At 38.0% G+C, this 27,859-nt stretch overlaps 1 protein-coding gene across 1 annotated transcript in view; it reads left to right on the top strand.

Moving 5' to 3' along the window:
- The first annotated feature begins 2,177 nt into the window (after positions 1 to 2,177).
- LOC108672527 (plexin-B) overlaps positions 2,178 to 27,859 on the top strand; it is a 211,081-nt gene continuing 185,399 nt past the window's right edge. The window contains exon 1 of the mRNA XM_018160209.2: positions 2,178 to 2,788. The gene's annotated coding sequence lies outside the window, so the exon portion shown is untranslated. The remainder of the gene's footprint in view (positions 2,789 to 27,859) is intronic.

The raw sequence follows: 27,859 nt of genomic DNA, 5'->3' as shown, positions 1-27,859 counted from the left end.
AAAGTTAGGAGATCGTAAGTTCATCAGCCAATCATTGACGGCCTTTCAAGCAAAATCCACCAATCATAGACAAGAAAATAGAGCGTAAGTACTTACGTTCACTATACTTTCAAAAAAGTTAGGAGATCGTAAGTTCATCAGCCAATCATTGACGGCCTTTCAAGCAAAATCCACCAATCATAGACGAGAAAATAGAGCGTAAGTACTTACGTTCACGTAGCGAGTTTTGAAAGTATGGCCCAGGTATACTGACGACCAATACACACGTACACTGAAGCTCCCACGCTCGTGATTGAAGCGGTGATATATGCTAAAATCCGAGAAGATATCAGAAAATGTTTCTCACTCATGCAAGTTGCAATACGAATGTTTTATTCTCCTGCTAATCGGTTTTTAGAGAAATGTACTTTATTGGTATTAATCATCCGTCTAGATTTGATCTTAAAATTTCATTTAATTAAAATTATGGTATTTCTGCTGCGATCGTTTCCTCTAGACTAGCGGTACAAGAGACGCCGGCTGCGGGTGGCCGAAATTAAAGCAAGTTCGATGGCGGTGTTTGCTTTGGTTTGTGTGCCGTGCCGCTCAAATGATGTTAGTTTAGCACTATTTTGCTATAACGGCTCACGGTGCACTATTTAGCTATAACAGTATAACGGCTCACGGTGCAATATTTAGCTATAGCGGCTCACTACTAGCACTATTTTGCTATACCGGCTCTCTATTAGCGCTATTTTCCTATACCGGCTCACTATTAACGCTATTTTACTATACCGGCTCACTATTAGCGCTATTTTACTATACCGGCTCACTACTAGCACTATTTTACTATACCGGCTCACTATTAACGCTATTTTACTATACCGGCTCACTATTAGCGCTATTTAGCTATAGCGGCTCACTACTGGCATTATTTTGCTATAGCGGTTCACTATTAGCACTATTTTGCTATACCGGCTCACTATTAGCGATGTTTTGCTATAGCGGCTCTCTATATTAGCACTATTTTGCTATACCGGCTCTATATTAGCGCTATTTTGCTATACCGGCTTACTATTAGCGCGATTTTGCTATAACGGCTCACTATTAGCGCTATTTTGCATACCGGCTAATTATTAGCGCTATTTTGCTATAGGTACCGGCTCACTATTAGCACTATTTTGCTATACCGGTTCTCTATTAGCGCTATTTTGCTATACCGGCTCACTATTAGCGCTATTTTGCTATACCGGCTCACTATTAGCGCTATTTAGCTATACCGGCTCACTATTAGCGCTATTTTGCCATACCGACTCTCTATTAGCGCTATTTTGCTATACCGACTCTCTATTAGCGCTATTTTGATATACCGGCTCTCTATTGGCGCTATTTAGCTATACCGGCTCACTTATTAGCGCTATTTTGTTATACCGACTCTCTATTAGCGCTATTTTGCTATAACGGCTCTCTATTAACGCTATTTTGCTATACCGGCTTTCTATTGGCGCTATTTAGCTATACCGGCTCTCTATTAGCGCTATTTTGCTATAACGGCTCTCTATTAGCGCTATTTTGCTATAACGGCTCTCTATTAACACTATTTTGCTATACCGGCTCACTATTAGCGCTATTTAGCTTTAGCGGCTCACGGTGCAGGACGATCGACCAGCAAGCCGCACGTCTTTTCATATAGAAAATCTAATTCATTTACTTAACGCGAGCAAAAATTTTTTATATGTGGATAATTTTTAATAAAATTTGAACTATTATTTTGTGTAGATTGTACTAATGGTTTCCAGAATCAACAATCAGAAAGCATAACTATGGAATGAATATTTATTACGAAAAAATTACCTGGTCATTTTTCAAGCATACTTAGATTGAAATAGTTATTTTAACTTAATATAGTTGGTAAATGCAATGATAATTTTTTTGTTTCCATCAATGGATCCAACGTACGGCTGTAACATACAGTGCTAACTTTGAACATTTTAGCAAAGAAAATTCCCATTTACATTCAAACTCCAAATGGTAGTTTTGATTGATTTAGCGAGTATTATTCCATGGTTATAATTTTTCTCGTTGATATTTCGGCTCTTTGCAATATTCCAGTTTCGGAACAATGTCCCAGGGTTTCCGGAATCCGGGTAAGCAGCAGGCAGCTACGCTCAGAGCCTCAGACTCAGTGTGCGTGCAGACGCTGATGTGAGTGGTGGTTTAAGCTCTACGCTCTCGAAGTTTCTCACTCGTCCAACTCCAACTAGCAGAACTGTTAACAATCAAGTATTTCCAGACATAACGAAAATCACTCTTCACATTAAACGATTTTTATTCGTTCATATTGTCAACGGTTATCAAGTTAACTATTTTTTGGGGGATTTTTGAAATCTGATTCCTTGAGAAACCGACTTGACTGAGAAGGCATTTTCAGCTGGCACCTTTTGAAACGAAGTGTAAAATTCTGGCCGCTTATTCACATAAATCAACATATCTGTCAACCACGACTATTTTTTAATTTCATAAATTTTCATAATTTCTGCTCCGTTAACACCATTGAAAAAAAAATCCTTAGTTCCCAACAATATATAAATTTACTGGACATATTACGCGAATCTGGAACTATCGGCACGTTTTCGGTTTTATTATAAATTATATTCAAGTTTTGACTATTGAGAACCCAGTCATAGCAATTGTTTAGTGGTATAATAAATAGTTTAGTGCTGAACCTTCTCTCTGTGACGTGAACACCGCCCTAAGCCCTGGATTACCTCGCCAGCGAACCAGCCTCATCTTCTTCTCTTTGTTAAAGGTTCGTGTGAGTTCAAAATTAAACTAATTAGGTTATAATTATACTCGTAAAACAATTAAGGGTAATTTTCATTTTACTACAGACGGACTTAGCTTAGTTTAAACTTTGTGCTATGCAGCAAAAAAGCTCTTTACTTCACTTCTTATTTCTCTTTAATATTCTCAGTGAATTATAGTTAGTTAATAAACGGACCAAAGGATTTCAAATGATTAAAGGGCTTACAAAATAACCCGCTGAACTTCTTTAAAATGCTCCCTGCAGTTCTTTTCCTTTTAAAATTCTAGTTCAGCCGCTTCCATTTGCCACTAATTTCAGTCGCCGTGCGACTAAAGTGGATGATAATTTAGCTTATTTTGAGTTAAACGTATGACTTAGAAAAGAGTATTTAATTGTTCTAATTTTAACCCGACTATACTTTTCCCACTAAATATCGCTTCTTTCTGCCCGTCTTTATTAAGCAGCAACTGACAGAAATTCCCACATTGACAGAAACTTCGTTAGACGACGTAAGCGAAATCGTCAAAAAATTAGCCAAATTCTTGATTAATTATTTTGTAAGTAATTGTAACCAAGTGCCAATTCATTTAGATTTATTTAAAAAAATTAAATTAGTAAAAATGTATTTCCTTTTAAAAATTTAGATGAGAAAGTTAATAATACTATACAGAAAATGTACTATCAGCTTGCTTTTTAAAAACAAAAAGGAACTCCAGCTTCTTAATCTTTGGTCAACGATTCAAATGCCCAGTGGATATTGCAGATTCGTTGACAAGCTACTGAAACTAAAGAATTTTCTGCGCGCTGTAAGAAATGTATGGGCTCTGACCTTCTGTCATAGTTTTCAAGATTATTTTCGTTTAATTTTATTTTTTGTGTTATGACCCGTGATTTTTCTCCAGTTTTTGGTATAATCTGCAACAATTGAGTAATTTTTACGGTACCAACTCATGTACCTGCCATGTAACTGGTAACATCAGTTGGCAAAACGTTCTTCAAAGTTGTTCAATTAAAATGCTTCAACGATGCGTAAGAGTTTTTCCTGTGAATAAGTTATCCATTCATTACTGCAGAAATGATTCGTAGTGAGATGTACCTTCAAAATATCATAGTTAACAGCTCTGTTATTTTGATATAAAAATTCAGATTTGGACTGTTAGAAACTTGCTTTCATGTTGGTGTTCGAAATTCAGAAAAGTATTCAATAAAATCCTTCGCTAATTTTATGAAATTCTAGTGTAATTCTTTAAAAATCTTAGGGTAATTCAGTGTAAGGTTATTATTAGTGTGTAAAACTTGGCAAACGATGAAGACTTACATTTATATATTGTTAAATCCATGTATTCTCAAGATTATATGAATTCCTGGAGGTCGCTGTTCTAGGTTTAGTTAATAGTTTACTAATTCGTGCTTTTGGAGCAATAAAGCTTGTCACGGGAGCTCGTATTTTGTGCTCCACTCAACCACAAAACGTTCCGTCTTTCCTGTGGCACAAAAATGCCCGGGAAGAAACCTACCGCAAGCTCGGGCCCTTCTTTGTTAAACAGAAATGCTGAATCTGCAAAACTCGGAATTAAAACGGCCTTACTACGCTTCTGATATTGACGCTGAACGTTAGAGTAAATAAATAACGTCACTCTTTCTGAATTATTTTTTTTCGGGCTACTCTATAATGTAAGTTTGGAAGTTTGTTTACAATTTCTTAGCCGTCATGCAGTTACCCTGACACACGTGTCGCTCAATTGCAACGGTATGCCATTTATTATGCGTTCTAAAGTGTGTATTTTACAACAGTCGTCGTATTAACCCTCTACCGCCTGACACGATCGAGTAACCAGAGCAATATTGTCGCAGGCCTACTTCTCAAAAAGGATACGTTCTAGTAAGAGCAAACTGATGGTTGCCGCCACATACAACTTTAAAATGTTCTCTGTTGCATACAAACGTCCAAAGGTTGCTACAGTCAATAATTTACGTATAATTTAATTTGAAAGTTATGTTCCCGGAGAGTGACATACGGCGGTAGAGGGTTAACAGCCATCCAGTACCAATAATATCTAGCATTTGCGTTTGAACAAAAGATATTTTTCATGGTTGTGCACATTTAATGCTCGAGTATCGCTAAATTTTACAATTAAACAAATTCATTCAGAAACTGGAAAATGGTTTTTGTAGCAGAACAGTATAACTAGTTTATAACTATGCTTATTTGTCTGTCTGGATGAATAAATAAAATTATTATACTCCTGTGACTGAATTGTATCATTGAAAAATGGTTGCTGGGAATCCATATATTCTCGCTGACTGTCAGCGGTGAAATGGACGTCGCACTTTTGCAACCACTTTGATGGCTTGTAATGCACGAACTTGCTGAAATAATAGCCGGTTCAATTTACACAGCCTGCATTTAGTTCATCAACTCGGACCGTGAAACGAAGGCTTGGCATACGTTGGTGCATTTGAATCTATACCCAAGTCGTCAAAGCACGCACTGGCCTGTGATAAAGAGTCGATTTAATCCTGTAGACTTCACGGTAATTTGCGAGTGTCACGGAACCCAGCACGAGTCCAATGCAGCCTTTACCGTGCAGATCAATAATAAATATCGACCTGTGGTGAAGAACTTCTCCCTCCCTCGTCTATGTGGCGTCACTTTTTCCCGCGGGGAGAGTTATGGCCGGAGTGCTAATTATCGCAGCGATTTGGCGTGTCCGTAACGTGCTGCTGCTGCCTCCTTTTCTCACGCTGCAATTATTTTAATTAATATTTCACCAAAGAGAGTTTTCTTTAGGTAATGTTGAGTAACATGGGCTTTAGATGAAGATCATCAGGGGATTATAATTTTAGGAATAACTATATATTACTTTTTTAAGAAATGTTTCAAATTTTCAGGATTTCGTTTTTTTTTTGCATGAATCTTAAAGAAAAAAGTAGTTCATAATGCAATTACGTTCTTCCCTCATTTGTTGCACGTAGCCTGCTTCTAACCAGTCAAGTTCAAATTGTTAATAAAATAATTCTACGAAAAGCGTCACTTACACACAGATCCATAACTGTTGGTCGTTTAGCTACAACGAATTGACTTCTAATTTATTAAATTTTTTCCTGTTAATGATGTTGTTTCCGCAATTAGTATAATTCCTCACATGACTTCTTTCCTTATATTCAAAATTTCCTCAACAAATTTTAAATGATAGGAAATTTAATTCCTATAAGCTTAGAAAAGCGTCCTCGAAATTTTGTCCTTTCCTCTAAAATTATTTTTTATTCGTTATCTTCTCACGGACACTCACGAATTTCCATTATCCGGAATTTAGCCCGCAGACAGCAACGGGCCGAGAAAAAATCTATGCGAGTTTAACGAACGAACACAAAATTTAATCAAGCTTAAAGTTCAACTTGCTCCTGCTTACTTAGTGGATCCTCTTGCCTGAACGCACTGGAGTCTTGAATGGAAGTAGTCGTGAGTGAAAACACTATTTTCATCAACAAGTCTCGCCTGGACTAAACACACAGTTTAACACCTATTATTCGCTAACTCTGTTACCCTAAGGTTTGTTAGAAAATACAAGCTACGAAACAAAGGGAAACTCAGTTCAAGACGGTCACGTTCTAGTAATATATTCCGTGGCTCGAAGGCCAGCGTTCATTCGCAGCGTTCCCTGTACAGCTTGCATGCGCTCGTTATTTGTGCTCCCTTATGCACGGCGCTGGATTTTAGGCAGCTTCTCGCGCCAACACGTTTCCTCACTCAGGTTTAATTTTAGTCGTCTAAGTATGCAAATTCACCTTAACCTCGACGTAATAGCTTGAGTCTTGTGCGGACCCCGGCAGCGTTGCTATGCAGAAGGCGCCATGCATGCAGCTCCTTTACTTCAAAGCACGGGAATTCAGCTGAGCGTTCATGAGCAACTCTCTTCTTGGGGTGCTATACTCCCCGTCGTCCACCTGCTTATTGTTGTTGCTTTGATTTTAACAAAGTTCACTCTAGACGCCGGAAGGTAATCCGGTGGTGAATTGATTCAATTAACTAGATATGGAGATATTTTTATGATTGAATCCTAGTAAATTTTGTAAAAAGAGATCTACCTCTCAATTTTTTCATGTAGCCGGGGATTCTACTATAATTTCCATATTTTATGATTCTGTGATGTTGGCCTCGCTCTTTCGAACCGGATTCATATTATAGATTTTGTTCCCGATGTTGGTATCTTACGAATGTTGTCACCACTAGATGATTAATATACAATTCTGTCAGAAATGTAACATTTTTCTATGTGCTAGTGGTGCTAGTCTGCGATTAGACATAAGCAGTCCAATAATTATACATTCATTGTCTATAATTGTATACGCCAAACACCTAGCAATGATCTAGTCTATTCACAGTGTAATGAATATATTTACGGTTTAAATCTTGTGAACATTTAATTAAAATTGTCTATTCGTAATCAATTTTCCTGGTTAGATAACAAGTCGTTGAAATATTCAACAAATAGAATATTCATGTCATTGGCTTTTAATTATTTCACCAAACTCAAACTGAAGCAGGTGAACTCCTTAATTTTGCTAATTAAAATTTGACATGGCAGCTCCGGTATCATGGATCGCATTTCAAGAACGTGTCCCTCCATTTTTAGGGCCTGTCTCGCCAGTGGCTTTCCCCTCACGAATTCCATCGCGAGTCTTGTTTTGGTTTCCCCGTTATATCTTTGATGGCTGCCAGTAATTCAATACCCCTGCTCGCTGTGTTATTCCAAGGAACTGTCGTGTTTACACTGCAGTGCAGTATTCACTGGGGCAAACTTCAAGACGTTGTGCGTCCAACGTCCTCAGAGGCAGATTGGAGCGCCTCATATAACTTTCAGGCTTTCAATACTAGAATATCTAATGTGCACGAAATGTAAATATTGCTGTTGTGCATATGTGCTGCTGCTAACTCCTGTGTATAGGGATGAAACCATTTAATATTCATTCAAATTCATATTGTATGGATATTAGTTTACAGTCTATGCTTAATAGAATGTGCACTCAAGTATTTTAGGATTAATATGGGATAAAAATATTTCAACTCTAGTCCATAGTCTCAGATATATAACTTTCGTTTTTACGTAATTTTAGAGTAGTAACAAATTCACTCCTGAGAATATGTATTGTTTTTCTCTAGTTACCTTTTTTGTGCTATTCCGAGGAATATTAATTGGGTTCGTTCTCTGAAAGGCGCGGCTTGTCAAGACGCATTTAAATAATGTTTCGATTCGACTATATTTCGTTTCACATATGCGCTGCAAGACTTTATGCCGTTATCTCTCGTTATCTCTGCTTTATTTTGCGTTCTTGGAACACGTTTTCGACAGGAGCTTAGCTGCACAGAGGCGCGTGTTTAGACTTAGTTAATGAGGTAATCGATCTGCTGTCTTCCCGTAGAGTTTCTGCAGAATCTCTTTGTCTATCTATAACTTGACGACAGCTTGGGACCCGAGAAGTCAACCTCTCCCTCCTCCTGCCGAATACGTCGTCGTGTACGAAGGACTTTCTGAAAAGATCCTCATGGCTCCCGGTGTGGGGAGGAGACTGCGTTCTGGTAATGCCGGGATCGTTGTCATGTCAGACGCCCATTTATAGGGAGTTTCCGTGTTGAGGTTTACTGATACACACGAACTCTTATTATTTATTAATTTAATTATTAATTATTAAATAATTATTAATTTAATTATTTAATTTCGAACACAATTATCCTTGAAGTTGGAAGTAAGGTGGAAGTTTGTGTGTTAAATTTATAAATTTTCAGTCCATATTTCGGTAAAAATTTATCAATTATTATTGGAATTCTTTGTTATAGAGTTGAACGTACAATTTGCTTGCAACTTGTGAAAAACTTTGTATCTTGGTTTGGATCTAGGTAAACATTTTCTTTGGATCTAATTGAATGTCAATGTAACTCATGATGTTATGCGATTAGCTATATCAGACATTTCCATAGATCATTTAGTTTATGCTCGTGAAGACTGTCCTTTGAAATTAATAGCCTCAAAATATTGCAAGTGATTGTTGGTTATTATTAATTTTTTACGGTCAAATTCTAATCGAAAATATTCTAAGAAATACTACGCTTTCTTATTCAATCTCCAATTTTTCCTACTTGCAAACACTGGTACTTTGAAAGGGTGCGTGAGTCCGATCGTATTTTTTAGAGCGAGAAATTTTGCGTGTGAAGCGTGAAAGTAAGCTTTTCCAACGCCCACGTTCACCCTCAAAACCACCATGCTTGCAGTAACAACACTGATTTTCAGAACAATGCTCGCTGTGAGGCACTAGCATGGCTCGGTCGCTCGCTCATGGCAAGTCATGAACCCAAGACCCGAGCTCAGCGATGCATCGTTTCCTCGAGAAACCGTGGCGGAAACCAGCGCTGTTGGCATGTAAATTAAAGTGGGGGCAGGGCGACCACGCCGGACGAACGAGCCTCAAGCTTGGGCCGCTTCTGCCTGCTGCATAACCCTGAGCTGTTGCTTACGTCAATGCTCTAAAATATTATTCCATCACTCGCTAGTCTAAAAACTTGGTCCAAATAAATAAAACTTGGTCCAAATAGCTATGCATTTTTTTGGTTTTGTGTGGGTGATCTTGGTCAAGTTAGGTTAGGAAAAAAGGCGTATCAGTGCTACGTGCAGAAAGTGGGCCATTATTTGAACAAAATGATCTAATTATTTGACCTTCTTCTCGCTTGCAGGAATATTGTAAATGTCGATATGACACGCACTGTTATTTGCCATTCAGAAGTGATGAATTTACTGTGCATATCTTCGCTATCAAATTCTTGTCAAACTTTCGATTTAAGCTTACTAATGATATTAGTTATTTTTTTAGCTCTCAGCGTTTGAATTGGTTGGATTTTTAAATATTTTACAGAAATTTTCTAACATATTTGCAACCATCTCGTACAGATGTACAAATTTGACGTAGAATGTGTCTCATTGTAGACCAAGTTATCTAACAGTTAGCATCCTCTTGCAAGTAAACCATTATGCTTTTTCGTTTTTATCGTGTAGCTTTACAATTGCAGGTGCGAAGTTACCACAGTTCATTGGAGCAATGAAATGCATGAAGGCGGCTACGGAGCTAGAATGCACTCTCGCTAACGTCAAAACGACTTGAAAATATTCCTGATGTATTTAAATTTACGTCGTAAAATCTGAAATTTATTCTTCACTCGCGAACTAAGTTATAGAACAAATCTTGACAATTAGCAACATATTTTTTGGTATAGTGATACCATTTATTATTTTGAGGTTTATATCATTCGAATGCGTCCTTTGAATTATTTCATTTGCTTACCGAATAATGAGTTGATTTCTCGCCGGCTCCTGTACTTGAACAAAATGCTTGCATTTACCAATTTAATTCTATTTTTGAGAGGATTTCTCAGATAATTTTAAACTTATTTGTCCCATACAATCCTTGATAATGTACCAAGGTTTTTGGCAACCTAGCTGTACAGTCAAATAATTCCTTATGAGTTATCATTTCATCAAAATTCTTGTTAGAAATGATTCTACATTTAGTTTGTGTGGCTTGGTTACCGATGTAATTTTATCATTGATTCCAATCCAGTTTATTATTTGATTATTCACTATTTACGCAACAAACATTCGAAATGCGGAATGTAAATTTGACTCGGGAAATCTGTGTTCTTTTTTTCGTAGATTAGCTTAATGATTTATCTCTCGCTCAGCGGCCAATCCTAATTCATATAAGAATGAAACAGAACGAGTAATTGTTTTAAGCTAATTGGCTAAAAAATTCAGAATGGAAAAAGCATTGATTTTTAAGCCAAAATTGTATCTTGATTTTTAAATAAGAACATGAAAAATTATTTTTTAAGTATGCTGTATAAAAATATCTAACTTCATGTAATACTCATGTCCAACTTTCAAAACTTTTTCTGGCGGTGCGTTATTTTTTGAGGGAACTCGTTACCTGCGAGGACAGCGAGTTGCAGGAGAGATTTCTGTCGCGTCCTGTAGTTGGCAAACTTTTCTTCTTGGGAATGAGCTGATTTCCGCCTCTAGAAAGTTAGGCTATCGATACTATAAGCTGGCCATCTTTATATAGTGTGAAGAGTCCCACTTTATTTTAATTGGTTTGCTATTAAAAGATCTTATTCCTAATCAACTGTGAGATTTGAGAGTGTTTAATTTTCGCTTTTTCAGTGACTGCCATTGCTCCTTTGAAGTCCCCACGCAGGAAGTCTTCACTGCCGCGAATTAACTTACTGAATTAGATAGAAATAATCAAATTAGATAGAAATAATAGAACACTGTTTTAGCATGAATAATCTTCCTTCACAGTTGCATTCCTCAAATTGAATTATCACCTCAACATGTGCCAACTAAACCCCGAAAGTCCATTCAACGCTTCCATCAAGATATGTTTTTTTTTTATTACAAGCTGCATGATAAGAAACTAACCCTAAATAAATCGCTTAACATGAGACGTCATTGACTTCCCCCATAATTATTACTTCAAATTTCGCAGTATTTCAAACATACTTGTTCTCTTTCAATGGTTCTCCACTGATGTGAATCAGTTAATAGTTTTGAAACGTACACGTGCTTTAGTTTCTTCGTACCAAGGAACGTTATAAACGTTATTCTTGCGCTTGATGTAGTTACAAATTCATAGAACAAATAGTCGAGCTAAAAGTACCAGAGTTTTTGGACAGGCCTTTCACGTTCGTTCTGCAGGCATCAAAAATTAGGTAAATTTTCATGGCGTTCGGTCGAGCTGCGTCACTTCTGTTATTATTGCAGCTGCTGCCCCAGGAAGTTTCACTGTATCCAAGTTTGTCGAATCTGCAAAGTTAGTTATTAACTGGATGTTAGTATAACGTGTATATATGTGAATAATTAACGTAGCTCCGTGCCGCAAGTTTCGAGGACTTGTGTTGGTTTGTCTGTGTACTGAATTGTTTACGTTTAGGGAAGGGTTTGTGGAAGAGGTCAACAGAAACTTTGTTCGAGCTTGTCGAGGTAAAAAACTGAAAAATCACCAACTGAATATTGAATCTGGCTTTCGATTCTGGGCCAGACGACGGAAAAGTTTCCGTTTGCTTCTGGCGATGGGATCGCTGACCTGTCACGAAGCGGCTGCGAGTTGCTTTATTTGGGAAGATTCTTTTGAATATCTTGAGGTTTCCTCTCTCGTGGCTACCTTGAAGTCTCAGCAGTCGAAAACCTTAGGATATTTCCAAACTCAAACTTCAGTTCTCTTTAGATACAAAGTTCTATGTTATATTTATTTGATTCGTGTTCTCAGATGTATCAAAATATTTCCTCAATTGTTTCATTTTTAACTGATCATTATGGTCGCGTTTTTGAACGATACTTGGTTTCTTGAAGATGAATATTTATAATAATTGGACTCACTAGAATTGATTTCGTCCCACTCTTTGGTATAAATCGTTCTTTAGGAAGAATTGCGTAAGGGGGAAAATTCCAGATTGCTGGGCGTGCAATGAAGCACATTCTCTTCGCTGCGATTCTTATCACAAACCTTATCTGGAGCTAATTACTCGTTCGTTCTTTCCAATCAGTTAAGATGGGACCAAAGTTGACTGCCTCCAGCAATTATCGGAGCCGTGCGACTGATTAAAACTGGGCTCTTGTTTACAGTCTCTTCCTAATTAAATCTCGGCAAGCGAACGGTTCTGCAGCCGTCCTGCTGACTTGGAGATCCGTCCAAATGTCCGCTGACATTTATTTGCTCTGACTCCATTACGTCCTTTCGTTTTGTTTGTAAACTGAAATAAATCTCTGCGTCACGGTGGGCGGATGATGCAGATTTGGAATTTCTCGTCTCAACTTAGCGTGAGTTTAATGTGCCATCTTCGTCGATGCATTTTTACATTATTCTCGTTTTTAGTTGCCTTTACGAATAATACGTATAATCGCTTTCAAATAATGATGTTAATTCATAAAAGCACGAATTAGGTTATCAGAGCGATATCGAAAGCATATCAAAGCCTGTACATTCTAGCAGTGCTATTCCTACGCGTAAGGGCTGTATGTGCATTCATTTTTTTATGCCTCATCATATCTGAAAGATGAATTCGGGAAATTTATTACAAATTTATTTAGATGTTCGCGAATAATTTTATGCATATTTTTAGGAGAATTTGGATTTTTTATTAATTTAGAAACCACTAAGAATAACGAACAAATTACCAAGTACCAGAAATATTAGGTATTCTTGGCACTAAGTGTGCACTTGCGATGCAGAATACCGATTTTTTCGCTTTTATTCCTCTTTGTGATTTTTATCTCCGAAATCAATTGTGCGCGCCTAACTTTCCAGGTCAAATTTGTGGCTGAAAGCGAGAAAATCGCAGAGCAATACAAGAGGCAACCGGTCCGTTCATTTGCGCGATTCAATTAGCCAAGTCGATTATCTTCACATTAGCGCATCTCTCTAGCTCACTCGATATGAAGCAAAGTGGGAAACGTAACGTTCCCGCACCTGCTCATTGAAATGCCATTATTTTATCCGAGTTTGATTTCCCGTCAGGAACCTCGGTTCCTTCGGCTTGGCAAGCCTCTGCCTCGACAGGCTAGCTGGTCGTATTCTGAAAACCTATGCTATGTGACATATGACTTGATTCTAACAATTGAAGTATTGGACACATGAAATTGGTTCTTTAAATTGCGAGATTATATGTTATTGGTGTTAGATTTGTGTTGGTTCTGTGTGTCTCTGATTTGTGTGATTAGATTTGTGTGTGTCTCTGCCTCGACAGGCTGGACGTATTGATAACTCTTCTGAATACGCTATGTGACATATGAGTTTATTCTAACAATTGAAGTATTGAGCACATGAAATTAGCTTTTTAAATTGCGAGATTATATGTTATTGGTACGTATTAGATTTGCAGATGACTGTATGTGAATGAAGTTTTATTTCAATTTTATAGCGATTATTTATTTTGCCAAAGATATACATGCGTTGATATCTAGCAAGGATGAGTCACTTGAAGATGAAATCTGTCATAACACGAAGTATATTTTATGATACGACAGTCATCTTGATAAAGTTATTTAGTGACCGGGCAGATTAGTAATTAAACAGACAGTAAACACATGCTTATTAAACACATCAAGGTTTGAGTGTCTAATTTCTGTCTGCGATTATTATGGCTGTCTGCCAGATGATGTCAGTCTGTCAGATGATGTCAGTCTGTCAGATGATGGCAGAGGCCATGAGGCGCGTCTGGCCTATATCGCCCGAGGTGCTCAGCTCCATAGGTCCGGGACTATTTCCTCCTTCAGTGCGAAGTCTGTCGGTAATTTGGCTTTGGCCTTCCTCCGCCTCAGGCAACTTGCCGGTTTTTGGCTATTGGAAGCAACCTTCATTCCTCGAAATCGATAATTGAAAGACTTCCGGCGAGTCCGATTTTTAGGAGCCGCTGCTAGAGGCTGCGACGGTCTGAAAAATCCGCTCCCGCCGCCCTCAATGGAACCCAAGAATTATTCTGTCCCTAAAAATTCATGAAGTGGCCTCTAAAAATCCCGAATTGCCTTCAGATATTTTAAAAGAGTCACCAAAATTCACCGCTAGAAATAGGGAATTTTTATCTGGAGCTCCATCTCTGGGCGTCTCTGTCGACGGCTTTAGGGTTTATATAGCCTTTCTTCATTACAAGTTATAACTGAAAATGCCAGATGCACTGTGAATATTTTATTTCGATTTTAATCTGCCAAATATTGAGAAATAACATTTCAATTACACCGCCAAATTAAATTCTTATTTGTTAGTGTAGGCATATATGTGCTTGCTAATTATGTGTCGGTACTAGTCAAATTTTATTTATCACGATAATTTTTAGATGGTCACAGTGAATCTACAACCTGAAATCGTGGTAAATATATGCACGAATGCAACGTTCATAGTCTCATTTAATAAATTTTTAAACTATATTACTATGCCATCTCGCATTATAATGCTGCTGAATACACCCGTACGGATCCTAAGTTTAAATGCTAATTATATTTGTTTGTGATTACCGTGTTCATATCGTAAAATAAAAGTGGCATAACGTATGCGCTATCCCCGATTTGCTTTAATATTTTTTTGCTATATTTATACCTAATAAGGGATTATTTATAGTTGTAGCAGCATTTGTTGGTTAAATTTTTAAAGCTTCTACAATTCGAAATTAAATTCGAAAATTGTTCTGTCTCGCACTTTTGCCCCGTAAAGTGCTGTTTTTATCTCATTTTCTCATTTATTGAAAAAGAGGCGCTACTGTGCTCGTCATGTCCGTCCGTGACTTCACGGACGGACGGACGAGAACGTGCGCTCTCTGTCACTCACTGCAGTGAGTACTGATCTAATTTTTTTAGTATTAGCCCCTGAATCACATCACGGCGCTCTGGCACTCGAGCGATGCATTCGTCCGCCTGCATCCGCTCGGAGCCGCTGCCCTTGCCGGATTTGCCCTCGCCATCACGCCCTCTTTGGCAGTCAAATTTGCTCAAATTTGGTCGTAAACTCTACTGTACTCTTATAGTTATTTCAAACTGCTGCAAATATTAGAAAATTTTGAATATTATTACGGTTCTTAAATTTATTCATTATTTGGAACACGGAATATCCTGCCAAGAGTTGTTTTACCCCGTTTTGTTAGGCACATAGCATAATTTTGCCGAGTTAATTCAACCTACATTTGAGCATAGTTCAGATTTCAACCCGTTGAGTTTCTGTGAGCTACAAAACACTAATAAATGTTTCACCGAATGGTTCACGTCATCCGAAAAAAGACCGGGACATTTGTTGCGAGCTCCTGCATCGTTTTTGTCGCGGTCCTGGCCAAGAATTTGAAACGTACTGACAACTTACAATGGCGCCTTTCCCAATGGCCGTTTGAGTTTTTTTCATATTGAACTCCGAAGAAAATTATCGGCGGGTTGCGTTTCTTCTGTGAGCTTGTGGACAAATTTACGAGTTCTTTTTTGGACGGCCATTCAAGTGGAGGAGGAATTGGTGGAAATGTCAAGACTGAACGGCATTTGTGTTGGTTTTCTGTCGTGCTGTAGATGTGTTGTATTGTTTTCTGTATATGCACTATAGCTACGCTGTATTGTATAATATGTATATATGAGGAAATTGGTAGTCTGGAATGTTCGCGTTTAGTTGTTTGAATTTTGTATTCATTATTACGGGTATTACGATTTATTTATTATTTGAAATGGATTTACACCTATAAACTCTCAAGTGAGTGGAAAAACTTTTCTGACGTCACCGCGCCCTACTCGGTGAGGACTTTTACAGTTTAAAAAATTTATTGTTTGCATTACGAATCGTACTTGTATGCAAATAATTTTCCCGGTGGCATTTAAAAATTTCCAGTGGATAACGGTCATTGATCTATGCATAAGTTCTAGTATCATACTTTCATTGTTTATTGTGATTAATAATAAATCAATAGTGTTATTACCACGTATAATATAGAATAATACTAGGTAAGTTCCTCTTTTTCGATAGTTTGCTTAGCCGATTAATTTTCTTCTTTTGCAGGTTAGTGGCGTGCGCTTGTGATCCCGCAGAACCTTTTTCCAAGCAAATTAAGGACTTTGAAACAACGGTGATTATGTGTTGATTTCGTTGAAATAACGTTACGGCTTCATATTATAGTCATTATAAACTAAAGTATCTTTTATAATAGTAGCAAGTTAGAACATAATATTATTTATTATTTGAATTTAAATATTCGGGTACGCTCCTGTGTGTCCTGCAGCGACAGTTACCTTTGCCAGACTAGGCTGGAGGAAATCCCTCGTTTTTAGCGCGATGTATGTAAATTTACAGGCTAGTGAATGTTTGAATCTTTTCATTTATGCGATTTTTATCATACACCGCTCAAGTTTTCATTAGAATATTTTCTATCCCATTATAACTGTCATTAATTGAATATTATTATTAACTTTTAAAGTTACCTCATTTAGTCCAGGTGTTGTCAAGTTTCGTATATGCTTACTTGGAAATAAATTCTCATATTTTCTAAGTTAACTTTTGCTTCAGTTAATTACAGCTTCCTTAAACACCAAACTGAAGATTTGTTTGAAGATCGCTTAAAGATTTGTTTTGCCTGAAAAAATATTCTTTATTATAGTTATACAGTCTTTCATATTTATAACAGAATCGTGGAAAACAAGAAAAGAAAATAAAACAAGAGAATTCCGAAGCCGGCTTATATATCTGATCTGAACTGTCCTCTGTACTTTAATTTACAATGACATGTTTAATAGCGGTTCAAGATGCTATTCGATCCCTGAGTGCTCTACTGAATGTCACCCAAGCTTTGGCTTCTTCAGATTAATTAAATCCTGTGCAGTCGTAGTGTTTTTTGCTGCATGTCAAGAGCCATTAAATCAGCGCGCAATAATTAACAGCCTCCCACACCGTTAATTGGATCAGCTTTCCTTGCGTGCGACGTTATTGGTTGCGCATCCCGCGCCGCGCTGTCTCAGCGAGGCGCGAACTTGGCCGGAGTTCCAGAGCCAGCACTGCATTGCTGCTTAAACATCCTGCTAGGATTTCAATGTAAGTCAATTTTACCATGTTTACATTTAATATTTGGAACTATGAGGGACTTAGTGCGTATTTTTTTCAATGTTGAGGTAGTTAAATCTTGAGGGTTTGTAATCATTTATATAGTCAAACTTTCTTGAACTGTAATTTGTAATTTTCAACTGAATTTACAATTTGTAATTTTCAAATGAATTACGATTTGAAATTTTTAACAGAATTGCTTTGAGAAAACAAACCGACTTTCCTTAATAAACGCTGCACGATGACCAGCTGTTGCAATGAACTTAATTTTGGAGCTATCCATGCACATCAAAGCAATAGGACGATGAACTTTAATTTGAATTTCGGTAATTATGAGTTCGAATTTGTGGAGCGTGCGATTACTAGCGAACAATGTGACAAAATTTTGAGAGGAATATAAATGCATGTTCAGTTTCATGAAATCTCTTTATGCTTAGTCATCGTTTCACATATTATGATTTAGGAATTTCGTAATATTGTCCTCATCGTTCAATAGATGGACTCGTATTTTGTATTGGCATGATCCAATATCAAAGACGCCATTTTTGTACAGTCCCGCTATATGTAAACATTCGTGTTTCACAACAACTCCATCAAAACATTCGTCTAGACACTGAAACCTAATGGAGCTTTTACCCGCAAGCACGGGGACTGCGCGGGAAGGAGCGCTCGGTTAACCTCAGCCACCGTACGCCCAAGTGCGTCTGTTGTACACGAGAAAGTCTTGCAATGCGCAGCTGCTCGTAAATAATGCAGAATGTTGGCCTCGCTCTCGGAGTATTAGGTTTTGGTCGTCACACGACGTCCTTGCATTTGCATACTAATTACCCGAGCCATCCCCTGGCACTCGCATCTCTGTCGGCGCCTGCAAGCGCTCCGCCTGCGCCGCCTTTTTTGTTGAAAACGACTTCAATTCCACAAGTTGATATTTTGTTTGAGTTTCAAATCTCTCTCTTGTTGAGATTAGTTTCAAAGTGGGACGTGGAAATGCTAGTCAATACTTGGTTATTGAAACAATTTGTGTGACGTGAATTCTTGCATCGTGCATCAAACTTCACTCCTGCATGCGTGTGAAACTTTCACAATCAAATTATTATTTGGCTTTGAGTCACTTCCCTTTCGTAGTCACATAAGAAAAGTCGGGAAAACCACTAGAACCTTTAAAATATACATTAGAACGAAGGCTTGAGGCATATTATAATAATTCCTCAAAAATGATTGCTTTAACTAACATTATGTACTATAATCATGCCTCCCGTCGCTCCAAAATCAATGTACAACAATCATGCCTGAGTAATAATCGTTATACTCTTCTATCATGCCTCGCATCTATGCGCTTGGAATTTTATTTCGGCAATGTGGACTTATGGAATGATAAAATGGGCCTGGTTTTAAACTCTGGAAAAGACATTGTTCGAGTAACAGTAAAAACAATGTGATACAATATGACTTTATTTTAGAAACCTTCAAAAACCCTTCCGCGAGTCCGATGATGTGAGTACGTCGGATGGCTGCTGCACTGTCCCGCATAACGCCCATTGAGCGATCCATTTCACGGCGGTGTTGTGCAAGCCTGAGCCGCAAGCGGGCACACAAATATGCTAATACATCAATTTATATATCGCAGTTTGATGTGCATTCGATTTGCATAGAAGGCGTCTAGAAGTAGGCTCTCTAGTGACTCGAAAAACTCCCTTTTTCGGCGCTGAGGTGGCTTTCTTAACGCGCCACGAGGCCTATATATGGCTCACTGGCTCGTCGGCGCTCTCAAGGCTGGGGGAACCGGTCGCTAAATCCTGCTCGCGTGAAATTCAATGACGAGACACTGCTCCTTCGTTGAGCGGAAACTGAAATGTGCAGTAATATTTCCTACGAATAATTAATAATAAAAATTTTAGTTTTATGCATGACAAGAAAATAGTTGAAATTGTTGGGTGATTTTAGGTGAATAGGTGATTTTTTCAAAGTACCATGCATTGAAATCGTTATGAAATCTGCGTTGGAATATAGATTGTCACTGAACAAGTTCAATTTACACAAAAGCTAGGGAACGCCGTGCCATACATTTTTAGATTCATTATTTTGTTACTGGTATTTTAAATTTTGGTTTTGAGTCACTTTTTACGTGATCTCGTGGAGAAATGCTACATACTTATTCATTATCTTACGATCCAGCACAGAGGTGCGTGTTGGTGCTATAGGTCTGTTTATTCATATGATAATTAAGTGTCCATATATTGAGTGATTTGTATGTATGAATAGAATATTATTACTTAGATTAATCTGTTTTTTTTACCAGGTTTGCGTAATTTTCTGATTTGTTAGGTTAGGATTCGTACAGGTCCTTATTTGCGTTTATTTGTGTAGTTCGAGAAAGGCTTCGAACCTGAGACGAGACCACGGGTCAATATTGACAAGGATTTTGGCTAAGATAAAATACCGTTAATATTCTCATATTTTCACTTGTTTATTATTATAGTTCTTTATTTATAACTTTTATTCATCCTTACGATGGTCGATTTAATGTTTAGAGAGAACATACGGCTAATATTCTCGTATTTATCATTTGTTCATTATTATAGTTATTTTTTATAGCTGTCATTAATTCCTTACGACGATCGATTGACTGCTTGGGGTAGCTGAACGTTTGATTTGCTTATTTATTGAATAGTCTCCAACACAAGAGTTTTCTGGCTTCCAAGCATGTCATTTCGAGGCGAAGTCAAAACTTGCCTTCGTAGTTAGCAGGGAGCTCTCAAATAAATGACTGTGTCATATTGTTCAAGTAGTGACACACTTCACTTGCTGATCCAAAGCACGAGCAGAGAGAGGACGAAGCGCTGAAACCCCCCTATTGACGGCTGAAACTGGGTCAGGATTATTCACACAAGGGCTGAATGTGCATCTTTCATTTGTTTCTTTGCGTTCATGAATGTTGCTTGTATTCCGAACTTCACATTATAAACTTTAATTCATCCATTCGTCACTCATCAAAATTAACTTGAATTCATCAATCAAATTAATTTTACCGAATTATACTGGGCATTCGTACCAGCAACACGTTGTCCTCAACTTAAGCCTGCATTTCTACCTTAGGATTAAACAACTGTTTACTTGAGAAGTTTTGACTGTGTTTTCTTTTAATTTCTCTTTCACTCATATCAGGAGGCCTCAAAAAGGTGCATTTTTAACGATTTTGCCGTACTTTATTTGGGATGTTTTAGTAATAATATAGTTTTATGTCTTGCAATTAGTATTTCATTTGTGTTCTTGCCATGTTTATTCTGCGATGGCGACACTTCGAAGCCTGCAAAAAACTCCAATTTCTCAAATGGACGCGTTCGGTTGATGCAAAATAGTTATTTATTTTTCTCCCCTAGGGTGGATTGTACGTGTTGACGTCGCTATATCGTTTGAGAATGGATCCAATCACGCTTGAATTCCGCGTTTAATTAAATTTTAGCTCTACCGAAGGTTTTAAAATAAGTTTAGGCAAATTTTTAGCATCGTTTCCTATGTTCAGTCTGATCTAACTTCATACATATCGTTTTATTTTGGATTTGCAGGACAACTTTCATCTATAATCTTGTAGCTTTATTTGTCGTTTATGCTGCTAATAATACGAATTCATTTAATTAAAAAAAATTAATTTATGTTCTCTAAAAAATAATTAATTAATATCAACGCTGAATTTGTTTCTTGGACTGTTTTAATAGTAGTCTCAAAACTGGTGTTTTTAAGCTCTCTTCTCGCTAATCTTATCAAAACTTTCCTTTCTAAATTATGGAGACAAAGTGCCGCTGAATTACATAGCCTTTGCATTTTGTTCTACCTAGCGTACCCATCTATTTTTTACGAAACCAATATCAGCTACAAAATTAATCCCTTGGTATTTTACTAGCTTGAGGCGTGTTTTGCTATTAGTACATCATGTTGCCAAGAATGACATGAAAAGATTATAAATTAAAAAATATTTATATATATATATATATATATTTTTGTTTTGCTGCCTCAACAATTATTCATGAGAAATAAAACACGGAATTGTGTTTGTACTTCACATGGACGTGAAAGAATTTTTTTAATTCAACTAATTATTTATTATACCAAAGACGCAAACGTTAAAAATGGCCCTAGATCAAACAGCCAAGACGGAATCCGTCCACTGCGTGATATGTATTAATTTTTTAACAAATCGCTTTGTAATTGCTTGAGGCCATTTTATTAAAAAGCCTATCTTTCGTGCAGTTTAATTTTGTTGTTAATGAATCGTCGAAATAGCTCTTCTTTGGATTAATATCGAGTATTTTGAACAGCTTTGGTCAATTGCCAAATGTTTAGGTGCTTGATTTTTCACTGCATGTAAGCGTTGCTTCACTTGTTTCGGTTGTCTATAGTTAGAATCGTAAATCGCATCAGGCTGCTCGATTCACTTAATCATTGTTCCAAGGCTCACAATTCAGTGGATTATGTTACTGGCATTAATACCTGATGAAGTTTTTGTGTGATGTTGCAAGAGGTAAAGCACTTGCATGATGTTGCTGCGAGGAGCAAATTGCGTGCATTCCGTCTAGTGCCAATTAGTTCATCGCTTGTGATCCGCTAGTGGCCGTTGGCCGTGCGGTGCCCAGTGCGAATATTTATTTCATCGCCAGTGATCCGCCAGTGGCCGTTGGCTGTGCGGTACGTAGTGCGAATATTTATTTCATCGCCAGTGATCCGCTAACGGCCGTTGGCCGTGCGGCATCTAGTGCCAATATTGCATCGCCAGTGGCCATTGGCTGTGTGGCATCTAGTGGCAATATTTCATCGCCTGTGATCCTACTGATGCCACTGATGGCACTGTGGCCTTTGGCACTAGTTACGGGCAGCCTGGAGAGGCTTTTAGCGCTGCATCCGCAGACTTTATTAAAAATTCAATCAAGCGAGAGCCGCGTGAATGGCCGAGTGACATGGCGGCCTCGATGTTCTTGCCTTTATTGCATGGCTGCTCCAACACTTCAACTTCATCAAATGTGCTGCATGTTGCGTCATTTTCATGCATGTCATGAAAGGACATTGTCAACAATGCATTATTATAATAGGATTTGCATCCATTTGTTATGTGAGGGGAGTGAATGCTTCGTCAGTTAGTCTGGTATTGCGGTATTTTATATCTAGTTTGTTGCAGTTATGTCGATATAAGACTTTATTTAACTCATTGTACTCAAAGTTCATCGCATTAAAAATGTTTCATTAGTAGCAGAGCTCAGAAATTTCTCCGGTAACTTCTTCATTTTTAAAATCTTTACAAAGCACCGTTGCAGTTAGGTTTGATATGGATGTTCCTGGCAAAAATTAATTTGTTTAGATATTAAACGATTAAAGGAAATCGTTTGGAATAAGAATGACACTTGAGGATAGGTAATATGAAAGTCTTATTTGGGGTTGCTGTAAACTTTACTCACTAAATTCTGAAAATCTCAAAACCCTATAGAGTAATGTTTTTTTCAGTTCGGTAATTTTGCGTGAGACTAGAAAAATTTTATTCGAAATAAACTTTCACAAAGTGTTGAAACTATATTAATTTTTTCAAACGTCCGATGATTCTTGATTCTAAATTGGAATTCGCAGCTAATATATTTTTGCAGCCATGCGTGTGTCATGTACATGTTCTAGGTCAAGAGATCTAGGCCATCTAGTGAATAGACCATCTAGACCAGAAGATTTAAACCATCCAAAATAAAAGATCAATATATACCATCTTGACCAATATTGTTTCTGCACTCACTGACTGAACAGAAAGATTAGTTGGTAGAAGTGCAACGCCTGACCAGTTTAATCGCTTAGACCCTTAAATTTAAGGTCGAATCCACGATGAACTTTTTGCAGTTCATCAAACAAATAATTTTAATTTTTATCCTAATAGGGTAGTTGGATGTTCATGAACTCTATCACTCACTTCTAATAGGACACCTTGGTTTTTGATTCATCGATTTCTTTAATTAAAAGGAATCTCAGGATTACTGTACGCGAGTCTCGCACCAATCAAATAATATATAAAGTGCGAGTTTTTTTCCGTTTCAGATATCGGCTATACAATAGACCTATCTCATAGCTGACGTCTAAAAATTAATCCTGACCTTAACTTTGGTCCGAAAGAATATCTTTATTTCAACGCAGCGCCCGGAACATCTCGTGGAACAAAGATTTTCAGTCCAAGTCACTTGCCACTTTTACGACAGCTGCCAAATTACTTTCTCGGCCGAGTTTCCAGTCGATGAGATATTTTTATGACGACCTCGAGAGCTGATGAAATGAACACGAGTAGGAAATTCAATTGGTCTTCCAGAGAACATTGGTTCGATGGAGAATTTTAAGCTGTTTTTTTTTTCTACGAGATCATCTGCCAGGGATTGCCTGGCTGTCCCTCATTCCGATTGCTGCCACTGCGTCCAATCCTTGACCGTATTGCGCATTTAGATTCGAAAATTTCTGTAGAATTGTGAAAATTTTGTGAGTTTTCGTAGTTAGTAATTATTGAAAGCGAATATTCATGTTGGAAAGTTTGTACGTATGTAGAGGGAAAATATAAAGAAAGAAATGTTGAAACAAAGTTCTTCTAGTTACGAAACGTTTCGTACTCAATTATAATCAACACTTTATTATGTAATTGCCTACCTGTCAGTTAAACTTGGCCTCCACATTTTTGGATCCGGGGGAAACATCTTGTGTGGCCAATAAACGGCCGACTATGACCTTAGTATGAAAATGTATATTGTGAATTCATTTTACAAAACCTAAAAGAATCAAGCGATCTCGCCTTAAAGGTCAACTAAATAATTACGTTGTGCGCTGCGCCGCTCGCAACGCAAGCGTCGAGACAGCGTTGTCATGGCGCTGTCTCGAGCAACACTTAGACGCTCCCTGTACAATCATCACAAAATCTAACTCAGTACTCACTGCAGTGAGTGATAGAGAGAGCGCATTTTCTCGTCGACGAAAACGTGAAGTCACGGACAGACAGATGGACATGGCAAGCACCTTTAGCGCCTTTTTTCATAAATAAGAAAATGCGCTAAAAATCGCACCCATGGCCAGGAGCTTTAATATCATAAATAACTACGAGTTCGCAAATCCGTCAGCTGACGGCTATTTAGGCTAAACCCACCTATCACTGAAGATAAATAGGCTGTTAGGTGTACATAGGCCGCTTTTCGTACCTTTGTCGCTGATATTTGTGTCTGATATCGCACCCAAATAACCTTCTTGTCACATTCATTCATTAATAATCATGGTCGATAAGGTATTTTTAACCATTTTTGCTAAAACCTCCAACATGTTCCGCTCGAGAATTGGGTATTGTACGCAAACGCCGAGCTTTTGTTTCGTTTGGTTCGTTTCGTTTTGTTTCGTTTGGTTGGTCCTTTGGAATTTCCAGTTGCAGATTCGTGCGCTTCGTGTGCGTTTCATCGGCTTCAATATCATCAATTTACGATTTAACTGTCCCGATATTGCATTCTCAGGGCGACGCCATCGCTGTAGCCCGCATTGCTGCATGGCATTAGACAGGCGCTAGCCACATTGCTGTCCCGCCATCCCATCGTAAAAGCTAAGGTAAACTTTCCAGAAAAATTTTGCTATTTCCGTTAAAAATTTCGGGCTGTTGTCTCTGAACAAATTTCGTTTTAGGGTTCCATGCTGTAATCTTGTAATTATCAATAAATTCCCTTATTAATTGTTCCGCGGGAGTGAAATTCGTGACTCCTGAATCGTTTTGGTATTATTATTCGCGATTAATATAATGAATCATCTATATTTTTATTATTGTTTGAGATAATATCATTTTGACCCCCCGCATAGATTATTGAAAACTTATTTAGCAACTTTACTTTTCTTTTTATTATCAGCAACGTGCTTTGACAGTAGTTTCATAATTTTAGTTACACCTTCTATAGGATGAAGTTCATCATAATCATTTATTGTTACAGTTTCTTATGCTCTTCATCATCTTCAACAACGCTAATAGGAAATGTTCATTGATTTTTATTTTAATGAATAATAATTCATTAGAAAACCGGTAATCTGGGTCAGCGCTCTTCGGCGATTTTGGTGTCAATGATCAATGCCGTAGCAAGTCTTCAATACATGGTGCGGGCAAACATAGACCCAATTAATAAAATCTTTCTCATTTTATTAAAAAAAATCTCATTCATGTATCGGGATGCGCGTATGTGCGGTGTGATTTGTTTTATGTCGATTCCCAATATCCTGTCCCACGTGCATTGGAATGCTATTTTCGTTTGTTTTAACCATGAATTTATCTGTGTCTAGTTGAGGTCCCCGTAACTGAATTTCCTTTCTGTGTGCTCCTGCTTGCTAGATGGCGAACACAATTTTTTATTCGTAGATGCGTTGTAAAGGGAACATCCTTTTGCTAGCAGAATTATTTTAATCAATCGAGAGTGTTGATGCACAATGAATTTTATCAACTGGACATAATATGACGAGATTATAGGCGTGCGAAAAAATTGAGCAGGGATTTGTGCACGGCACGCATAGATGCTGAAATTGAGAATCCTTCATGCCGGTCATACTCCTGAAGGCGCTTGAAGAATTGCGTCATAAAAATTTGTATATAAACATGTAGATTTGATTCAGTCCCCCCAACATTTATTTGACTGTCGCTGGTTAGTTAATAACGTAGTGGGTAAAGACTAAGTTATGAAGAAAAAATCCCTAAGTTCTTCCAAGTAATTGATCTTCACGTCATTTTCTGCTATCGCCGATCTTTAAACACATTCTTGCTAACAATTTATAGTTTTCAAGCATCATATGAAAAAATGGCATACTAAAACTAAAAACGAATTCAATAGAAAATATCTATTAAGATGCAGATTTTTAGGCCTATATCTCTCTCGTTTCATATTATTGACGGTATACCCTTGATGTATGTAATAAAATTATTGCTGCAATAGAGGAATGGGAGGGAGGGCATATGAAATATTTGTGCTTGTTATTCGCAGCTATAAACCCTGCCTTATTGCTCCTTATGGCCATAAACAGCATTACAGCCTCCTGAAATGCTACCCTCAAAACCCCTACTAAAAATAACCGCCGCATTTTTATTGGCCAGCCAATACCTTTTCAGCGGCCACCGATGTGCAGGCCAAAATTTTCCCTCAGCAAGCCCCGCTCGGAACATCGATGACAAGTCCCACGATCAAGACGCGGATTATAGAACGCGACACGTCCCATCCGCTGCTATCGAGAACGTACATCGTAAAAAAACTGGTGTCCTTCAGATCGGCAGATTTCTTTCTGCCTCTAATGAGGAATCCGGCCGAAAGTGTCTCGTTGGAAGCCCTTGTAAGGAACGGCAGATTTTGCCCTCGTTACATGCTGAGGGAGTCCAATGATCTGGTGCTGAGGGAGTCCAATGATCTGATGCTGAGGGAGTCCAATGATCTGGTGCTGAGGGAGTCCAATGATCTGATACTGAGGGAGTCCAACGATCTGATGCTGAGGGAGTCCAATGATCTGATGCTGAGGGAGTCCAATGATCTGATGCTGAGGGATTCAAATGATCTAATGCTGAAGGAGTCCTATGATCTGATACTGATGAAGTTCAATGATCTGATGCTGAAGGAGTCCAATGACCTGGTGCTGAGGAAGGCGACCATCACTGCCCTCGGACGACACTGGATAATCGGCATCATCTTTAAATGAGCTACTCATGACGGACCGGCCTTATCGATCTATATGTTTGGCCTTTTTAGTTTTTGTTGTAATGTGATCCACCACAAATTTGCACGATGTATTGTCGTTTCAAAGTCTTGTGACTGCGATCGCCAGGTAATATTCTTCACTAATGTTTGTTCATTTGCCCCACTTTACAACAATTGTTCTACTTCGCGCCCGTATTCTGCAAATTAAGCACCTGCGTTCACCTCCGTTCCGTTTATCTCTGTACCGTGCCCGTCCATTAACCTCCCCATCTATCCGTCCTTCTGTCTATCTGTTCGCCTGTGTGTCTGTCAGGTAGGCAATATAGAGGCGCGTCGCTGTAATTTCCCTCACAAATGAGGATCTCGCAGTTTCCGAACCATTACCTGGTAATCATGGCGAGACCCCGTGGCTGGCGCCTGAGACCTGCACGGTCTGTAGCTTCCTGACTCTCACGATGCATGCGCTGCCTTCACTCTTAATGAAGACCGCGCATAGCAGACATTTTCTTAATCGATTCTCGATGAAAAGACTTTGAAGCGTGCGTCTGACTGAGCGTCAATTGCTGATGTTGATCAATCCCGACGAAATGTCGTTTCTTGAAAAAAACTTAGCTTGTAAAAACCTGCAATGCAAGTCATTTTAAAGTCATTTATGGTAGATTTTTTAGCGGTTCATTATTGTACGAAAGGATGTCTTCCTTAAATTTAACTTGAGCGCTAATTATGATATTTCCTGATCACAGTTGTTGATAATTCCTTGAAG

The sequence above is a fragment of the Hyalella azteca genome, unplaced genomic scaffold, assembly GCF_000764305.2.
Source record: "Hyalella azteca isolate HAZT.00-mixed unplaced genomic scaffold, Hazt_2.0.2 contig5093, whole genome shotgun sequence".
NCBI classification, from domain to species: domain Eukaryota; kingdom Metazoa; phylum Arthropoda; class Malacostraca; order Amphipoda; family Hyalellidae; genus Hyalella; species Hyalella azteca.
Note: the sequence above shows the minus strand (reverse complement) of the source record. Positions and strands in the feature narration are given on the sequence as shown.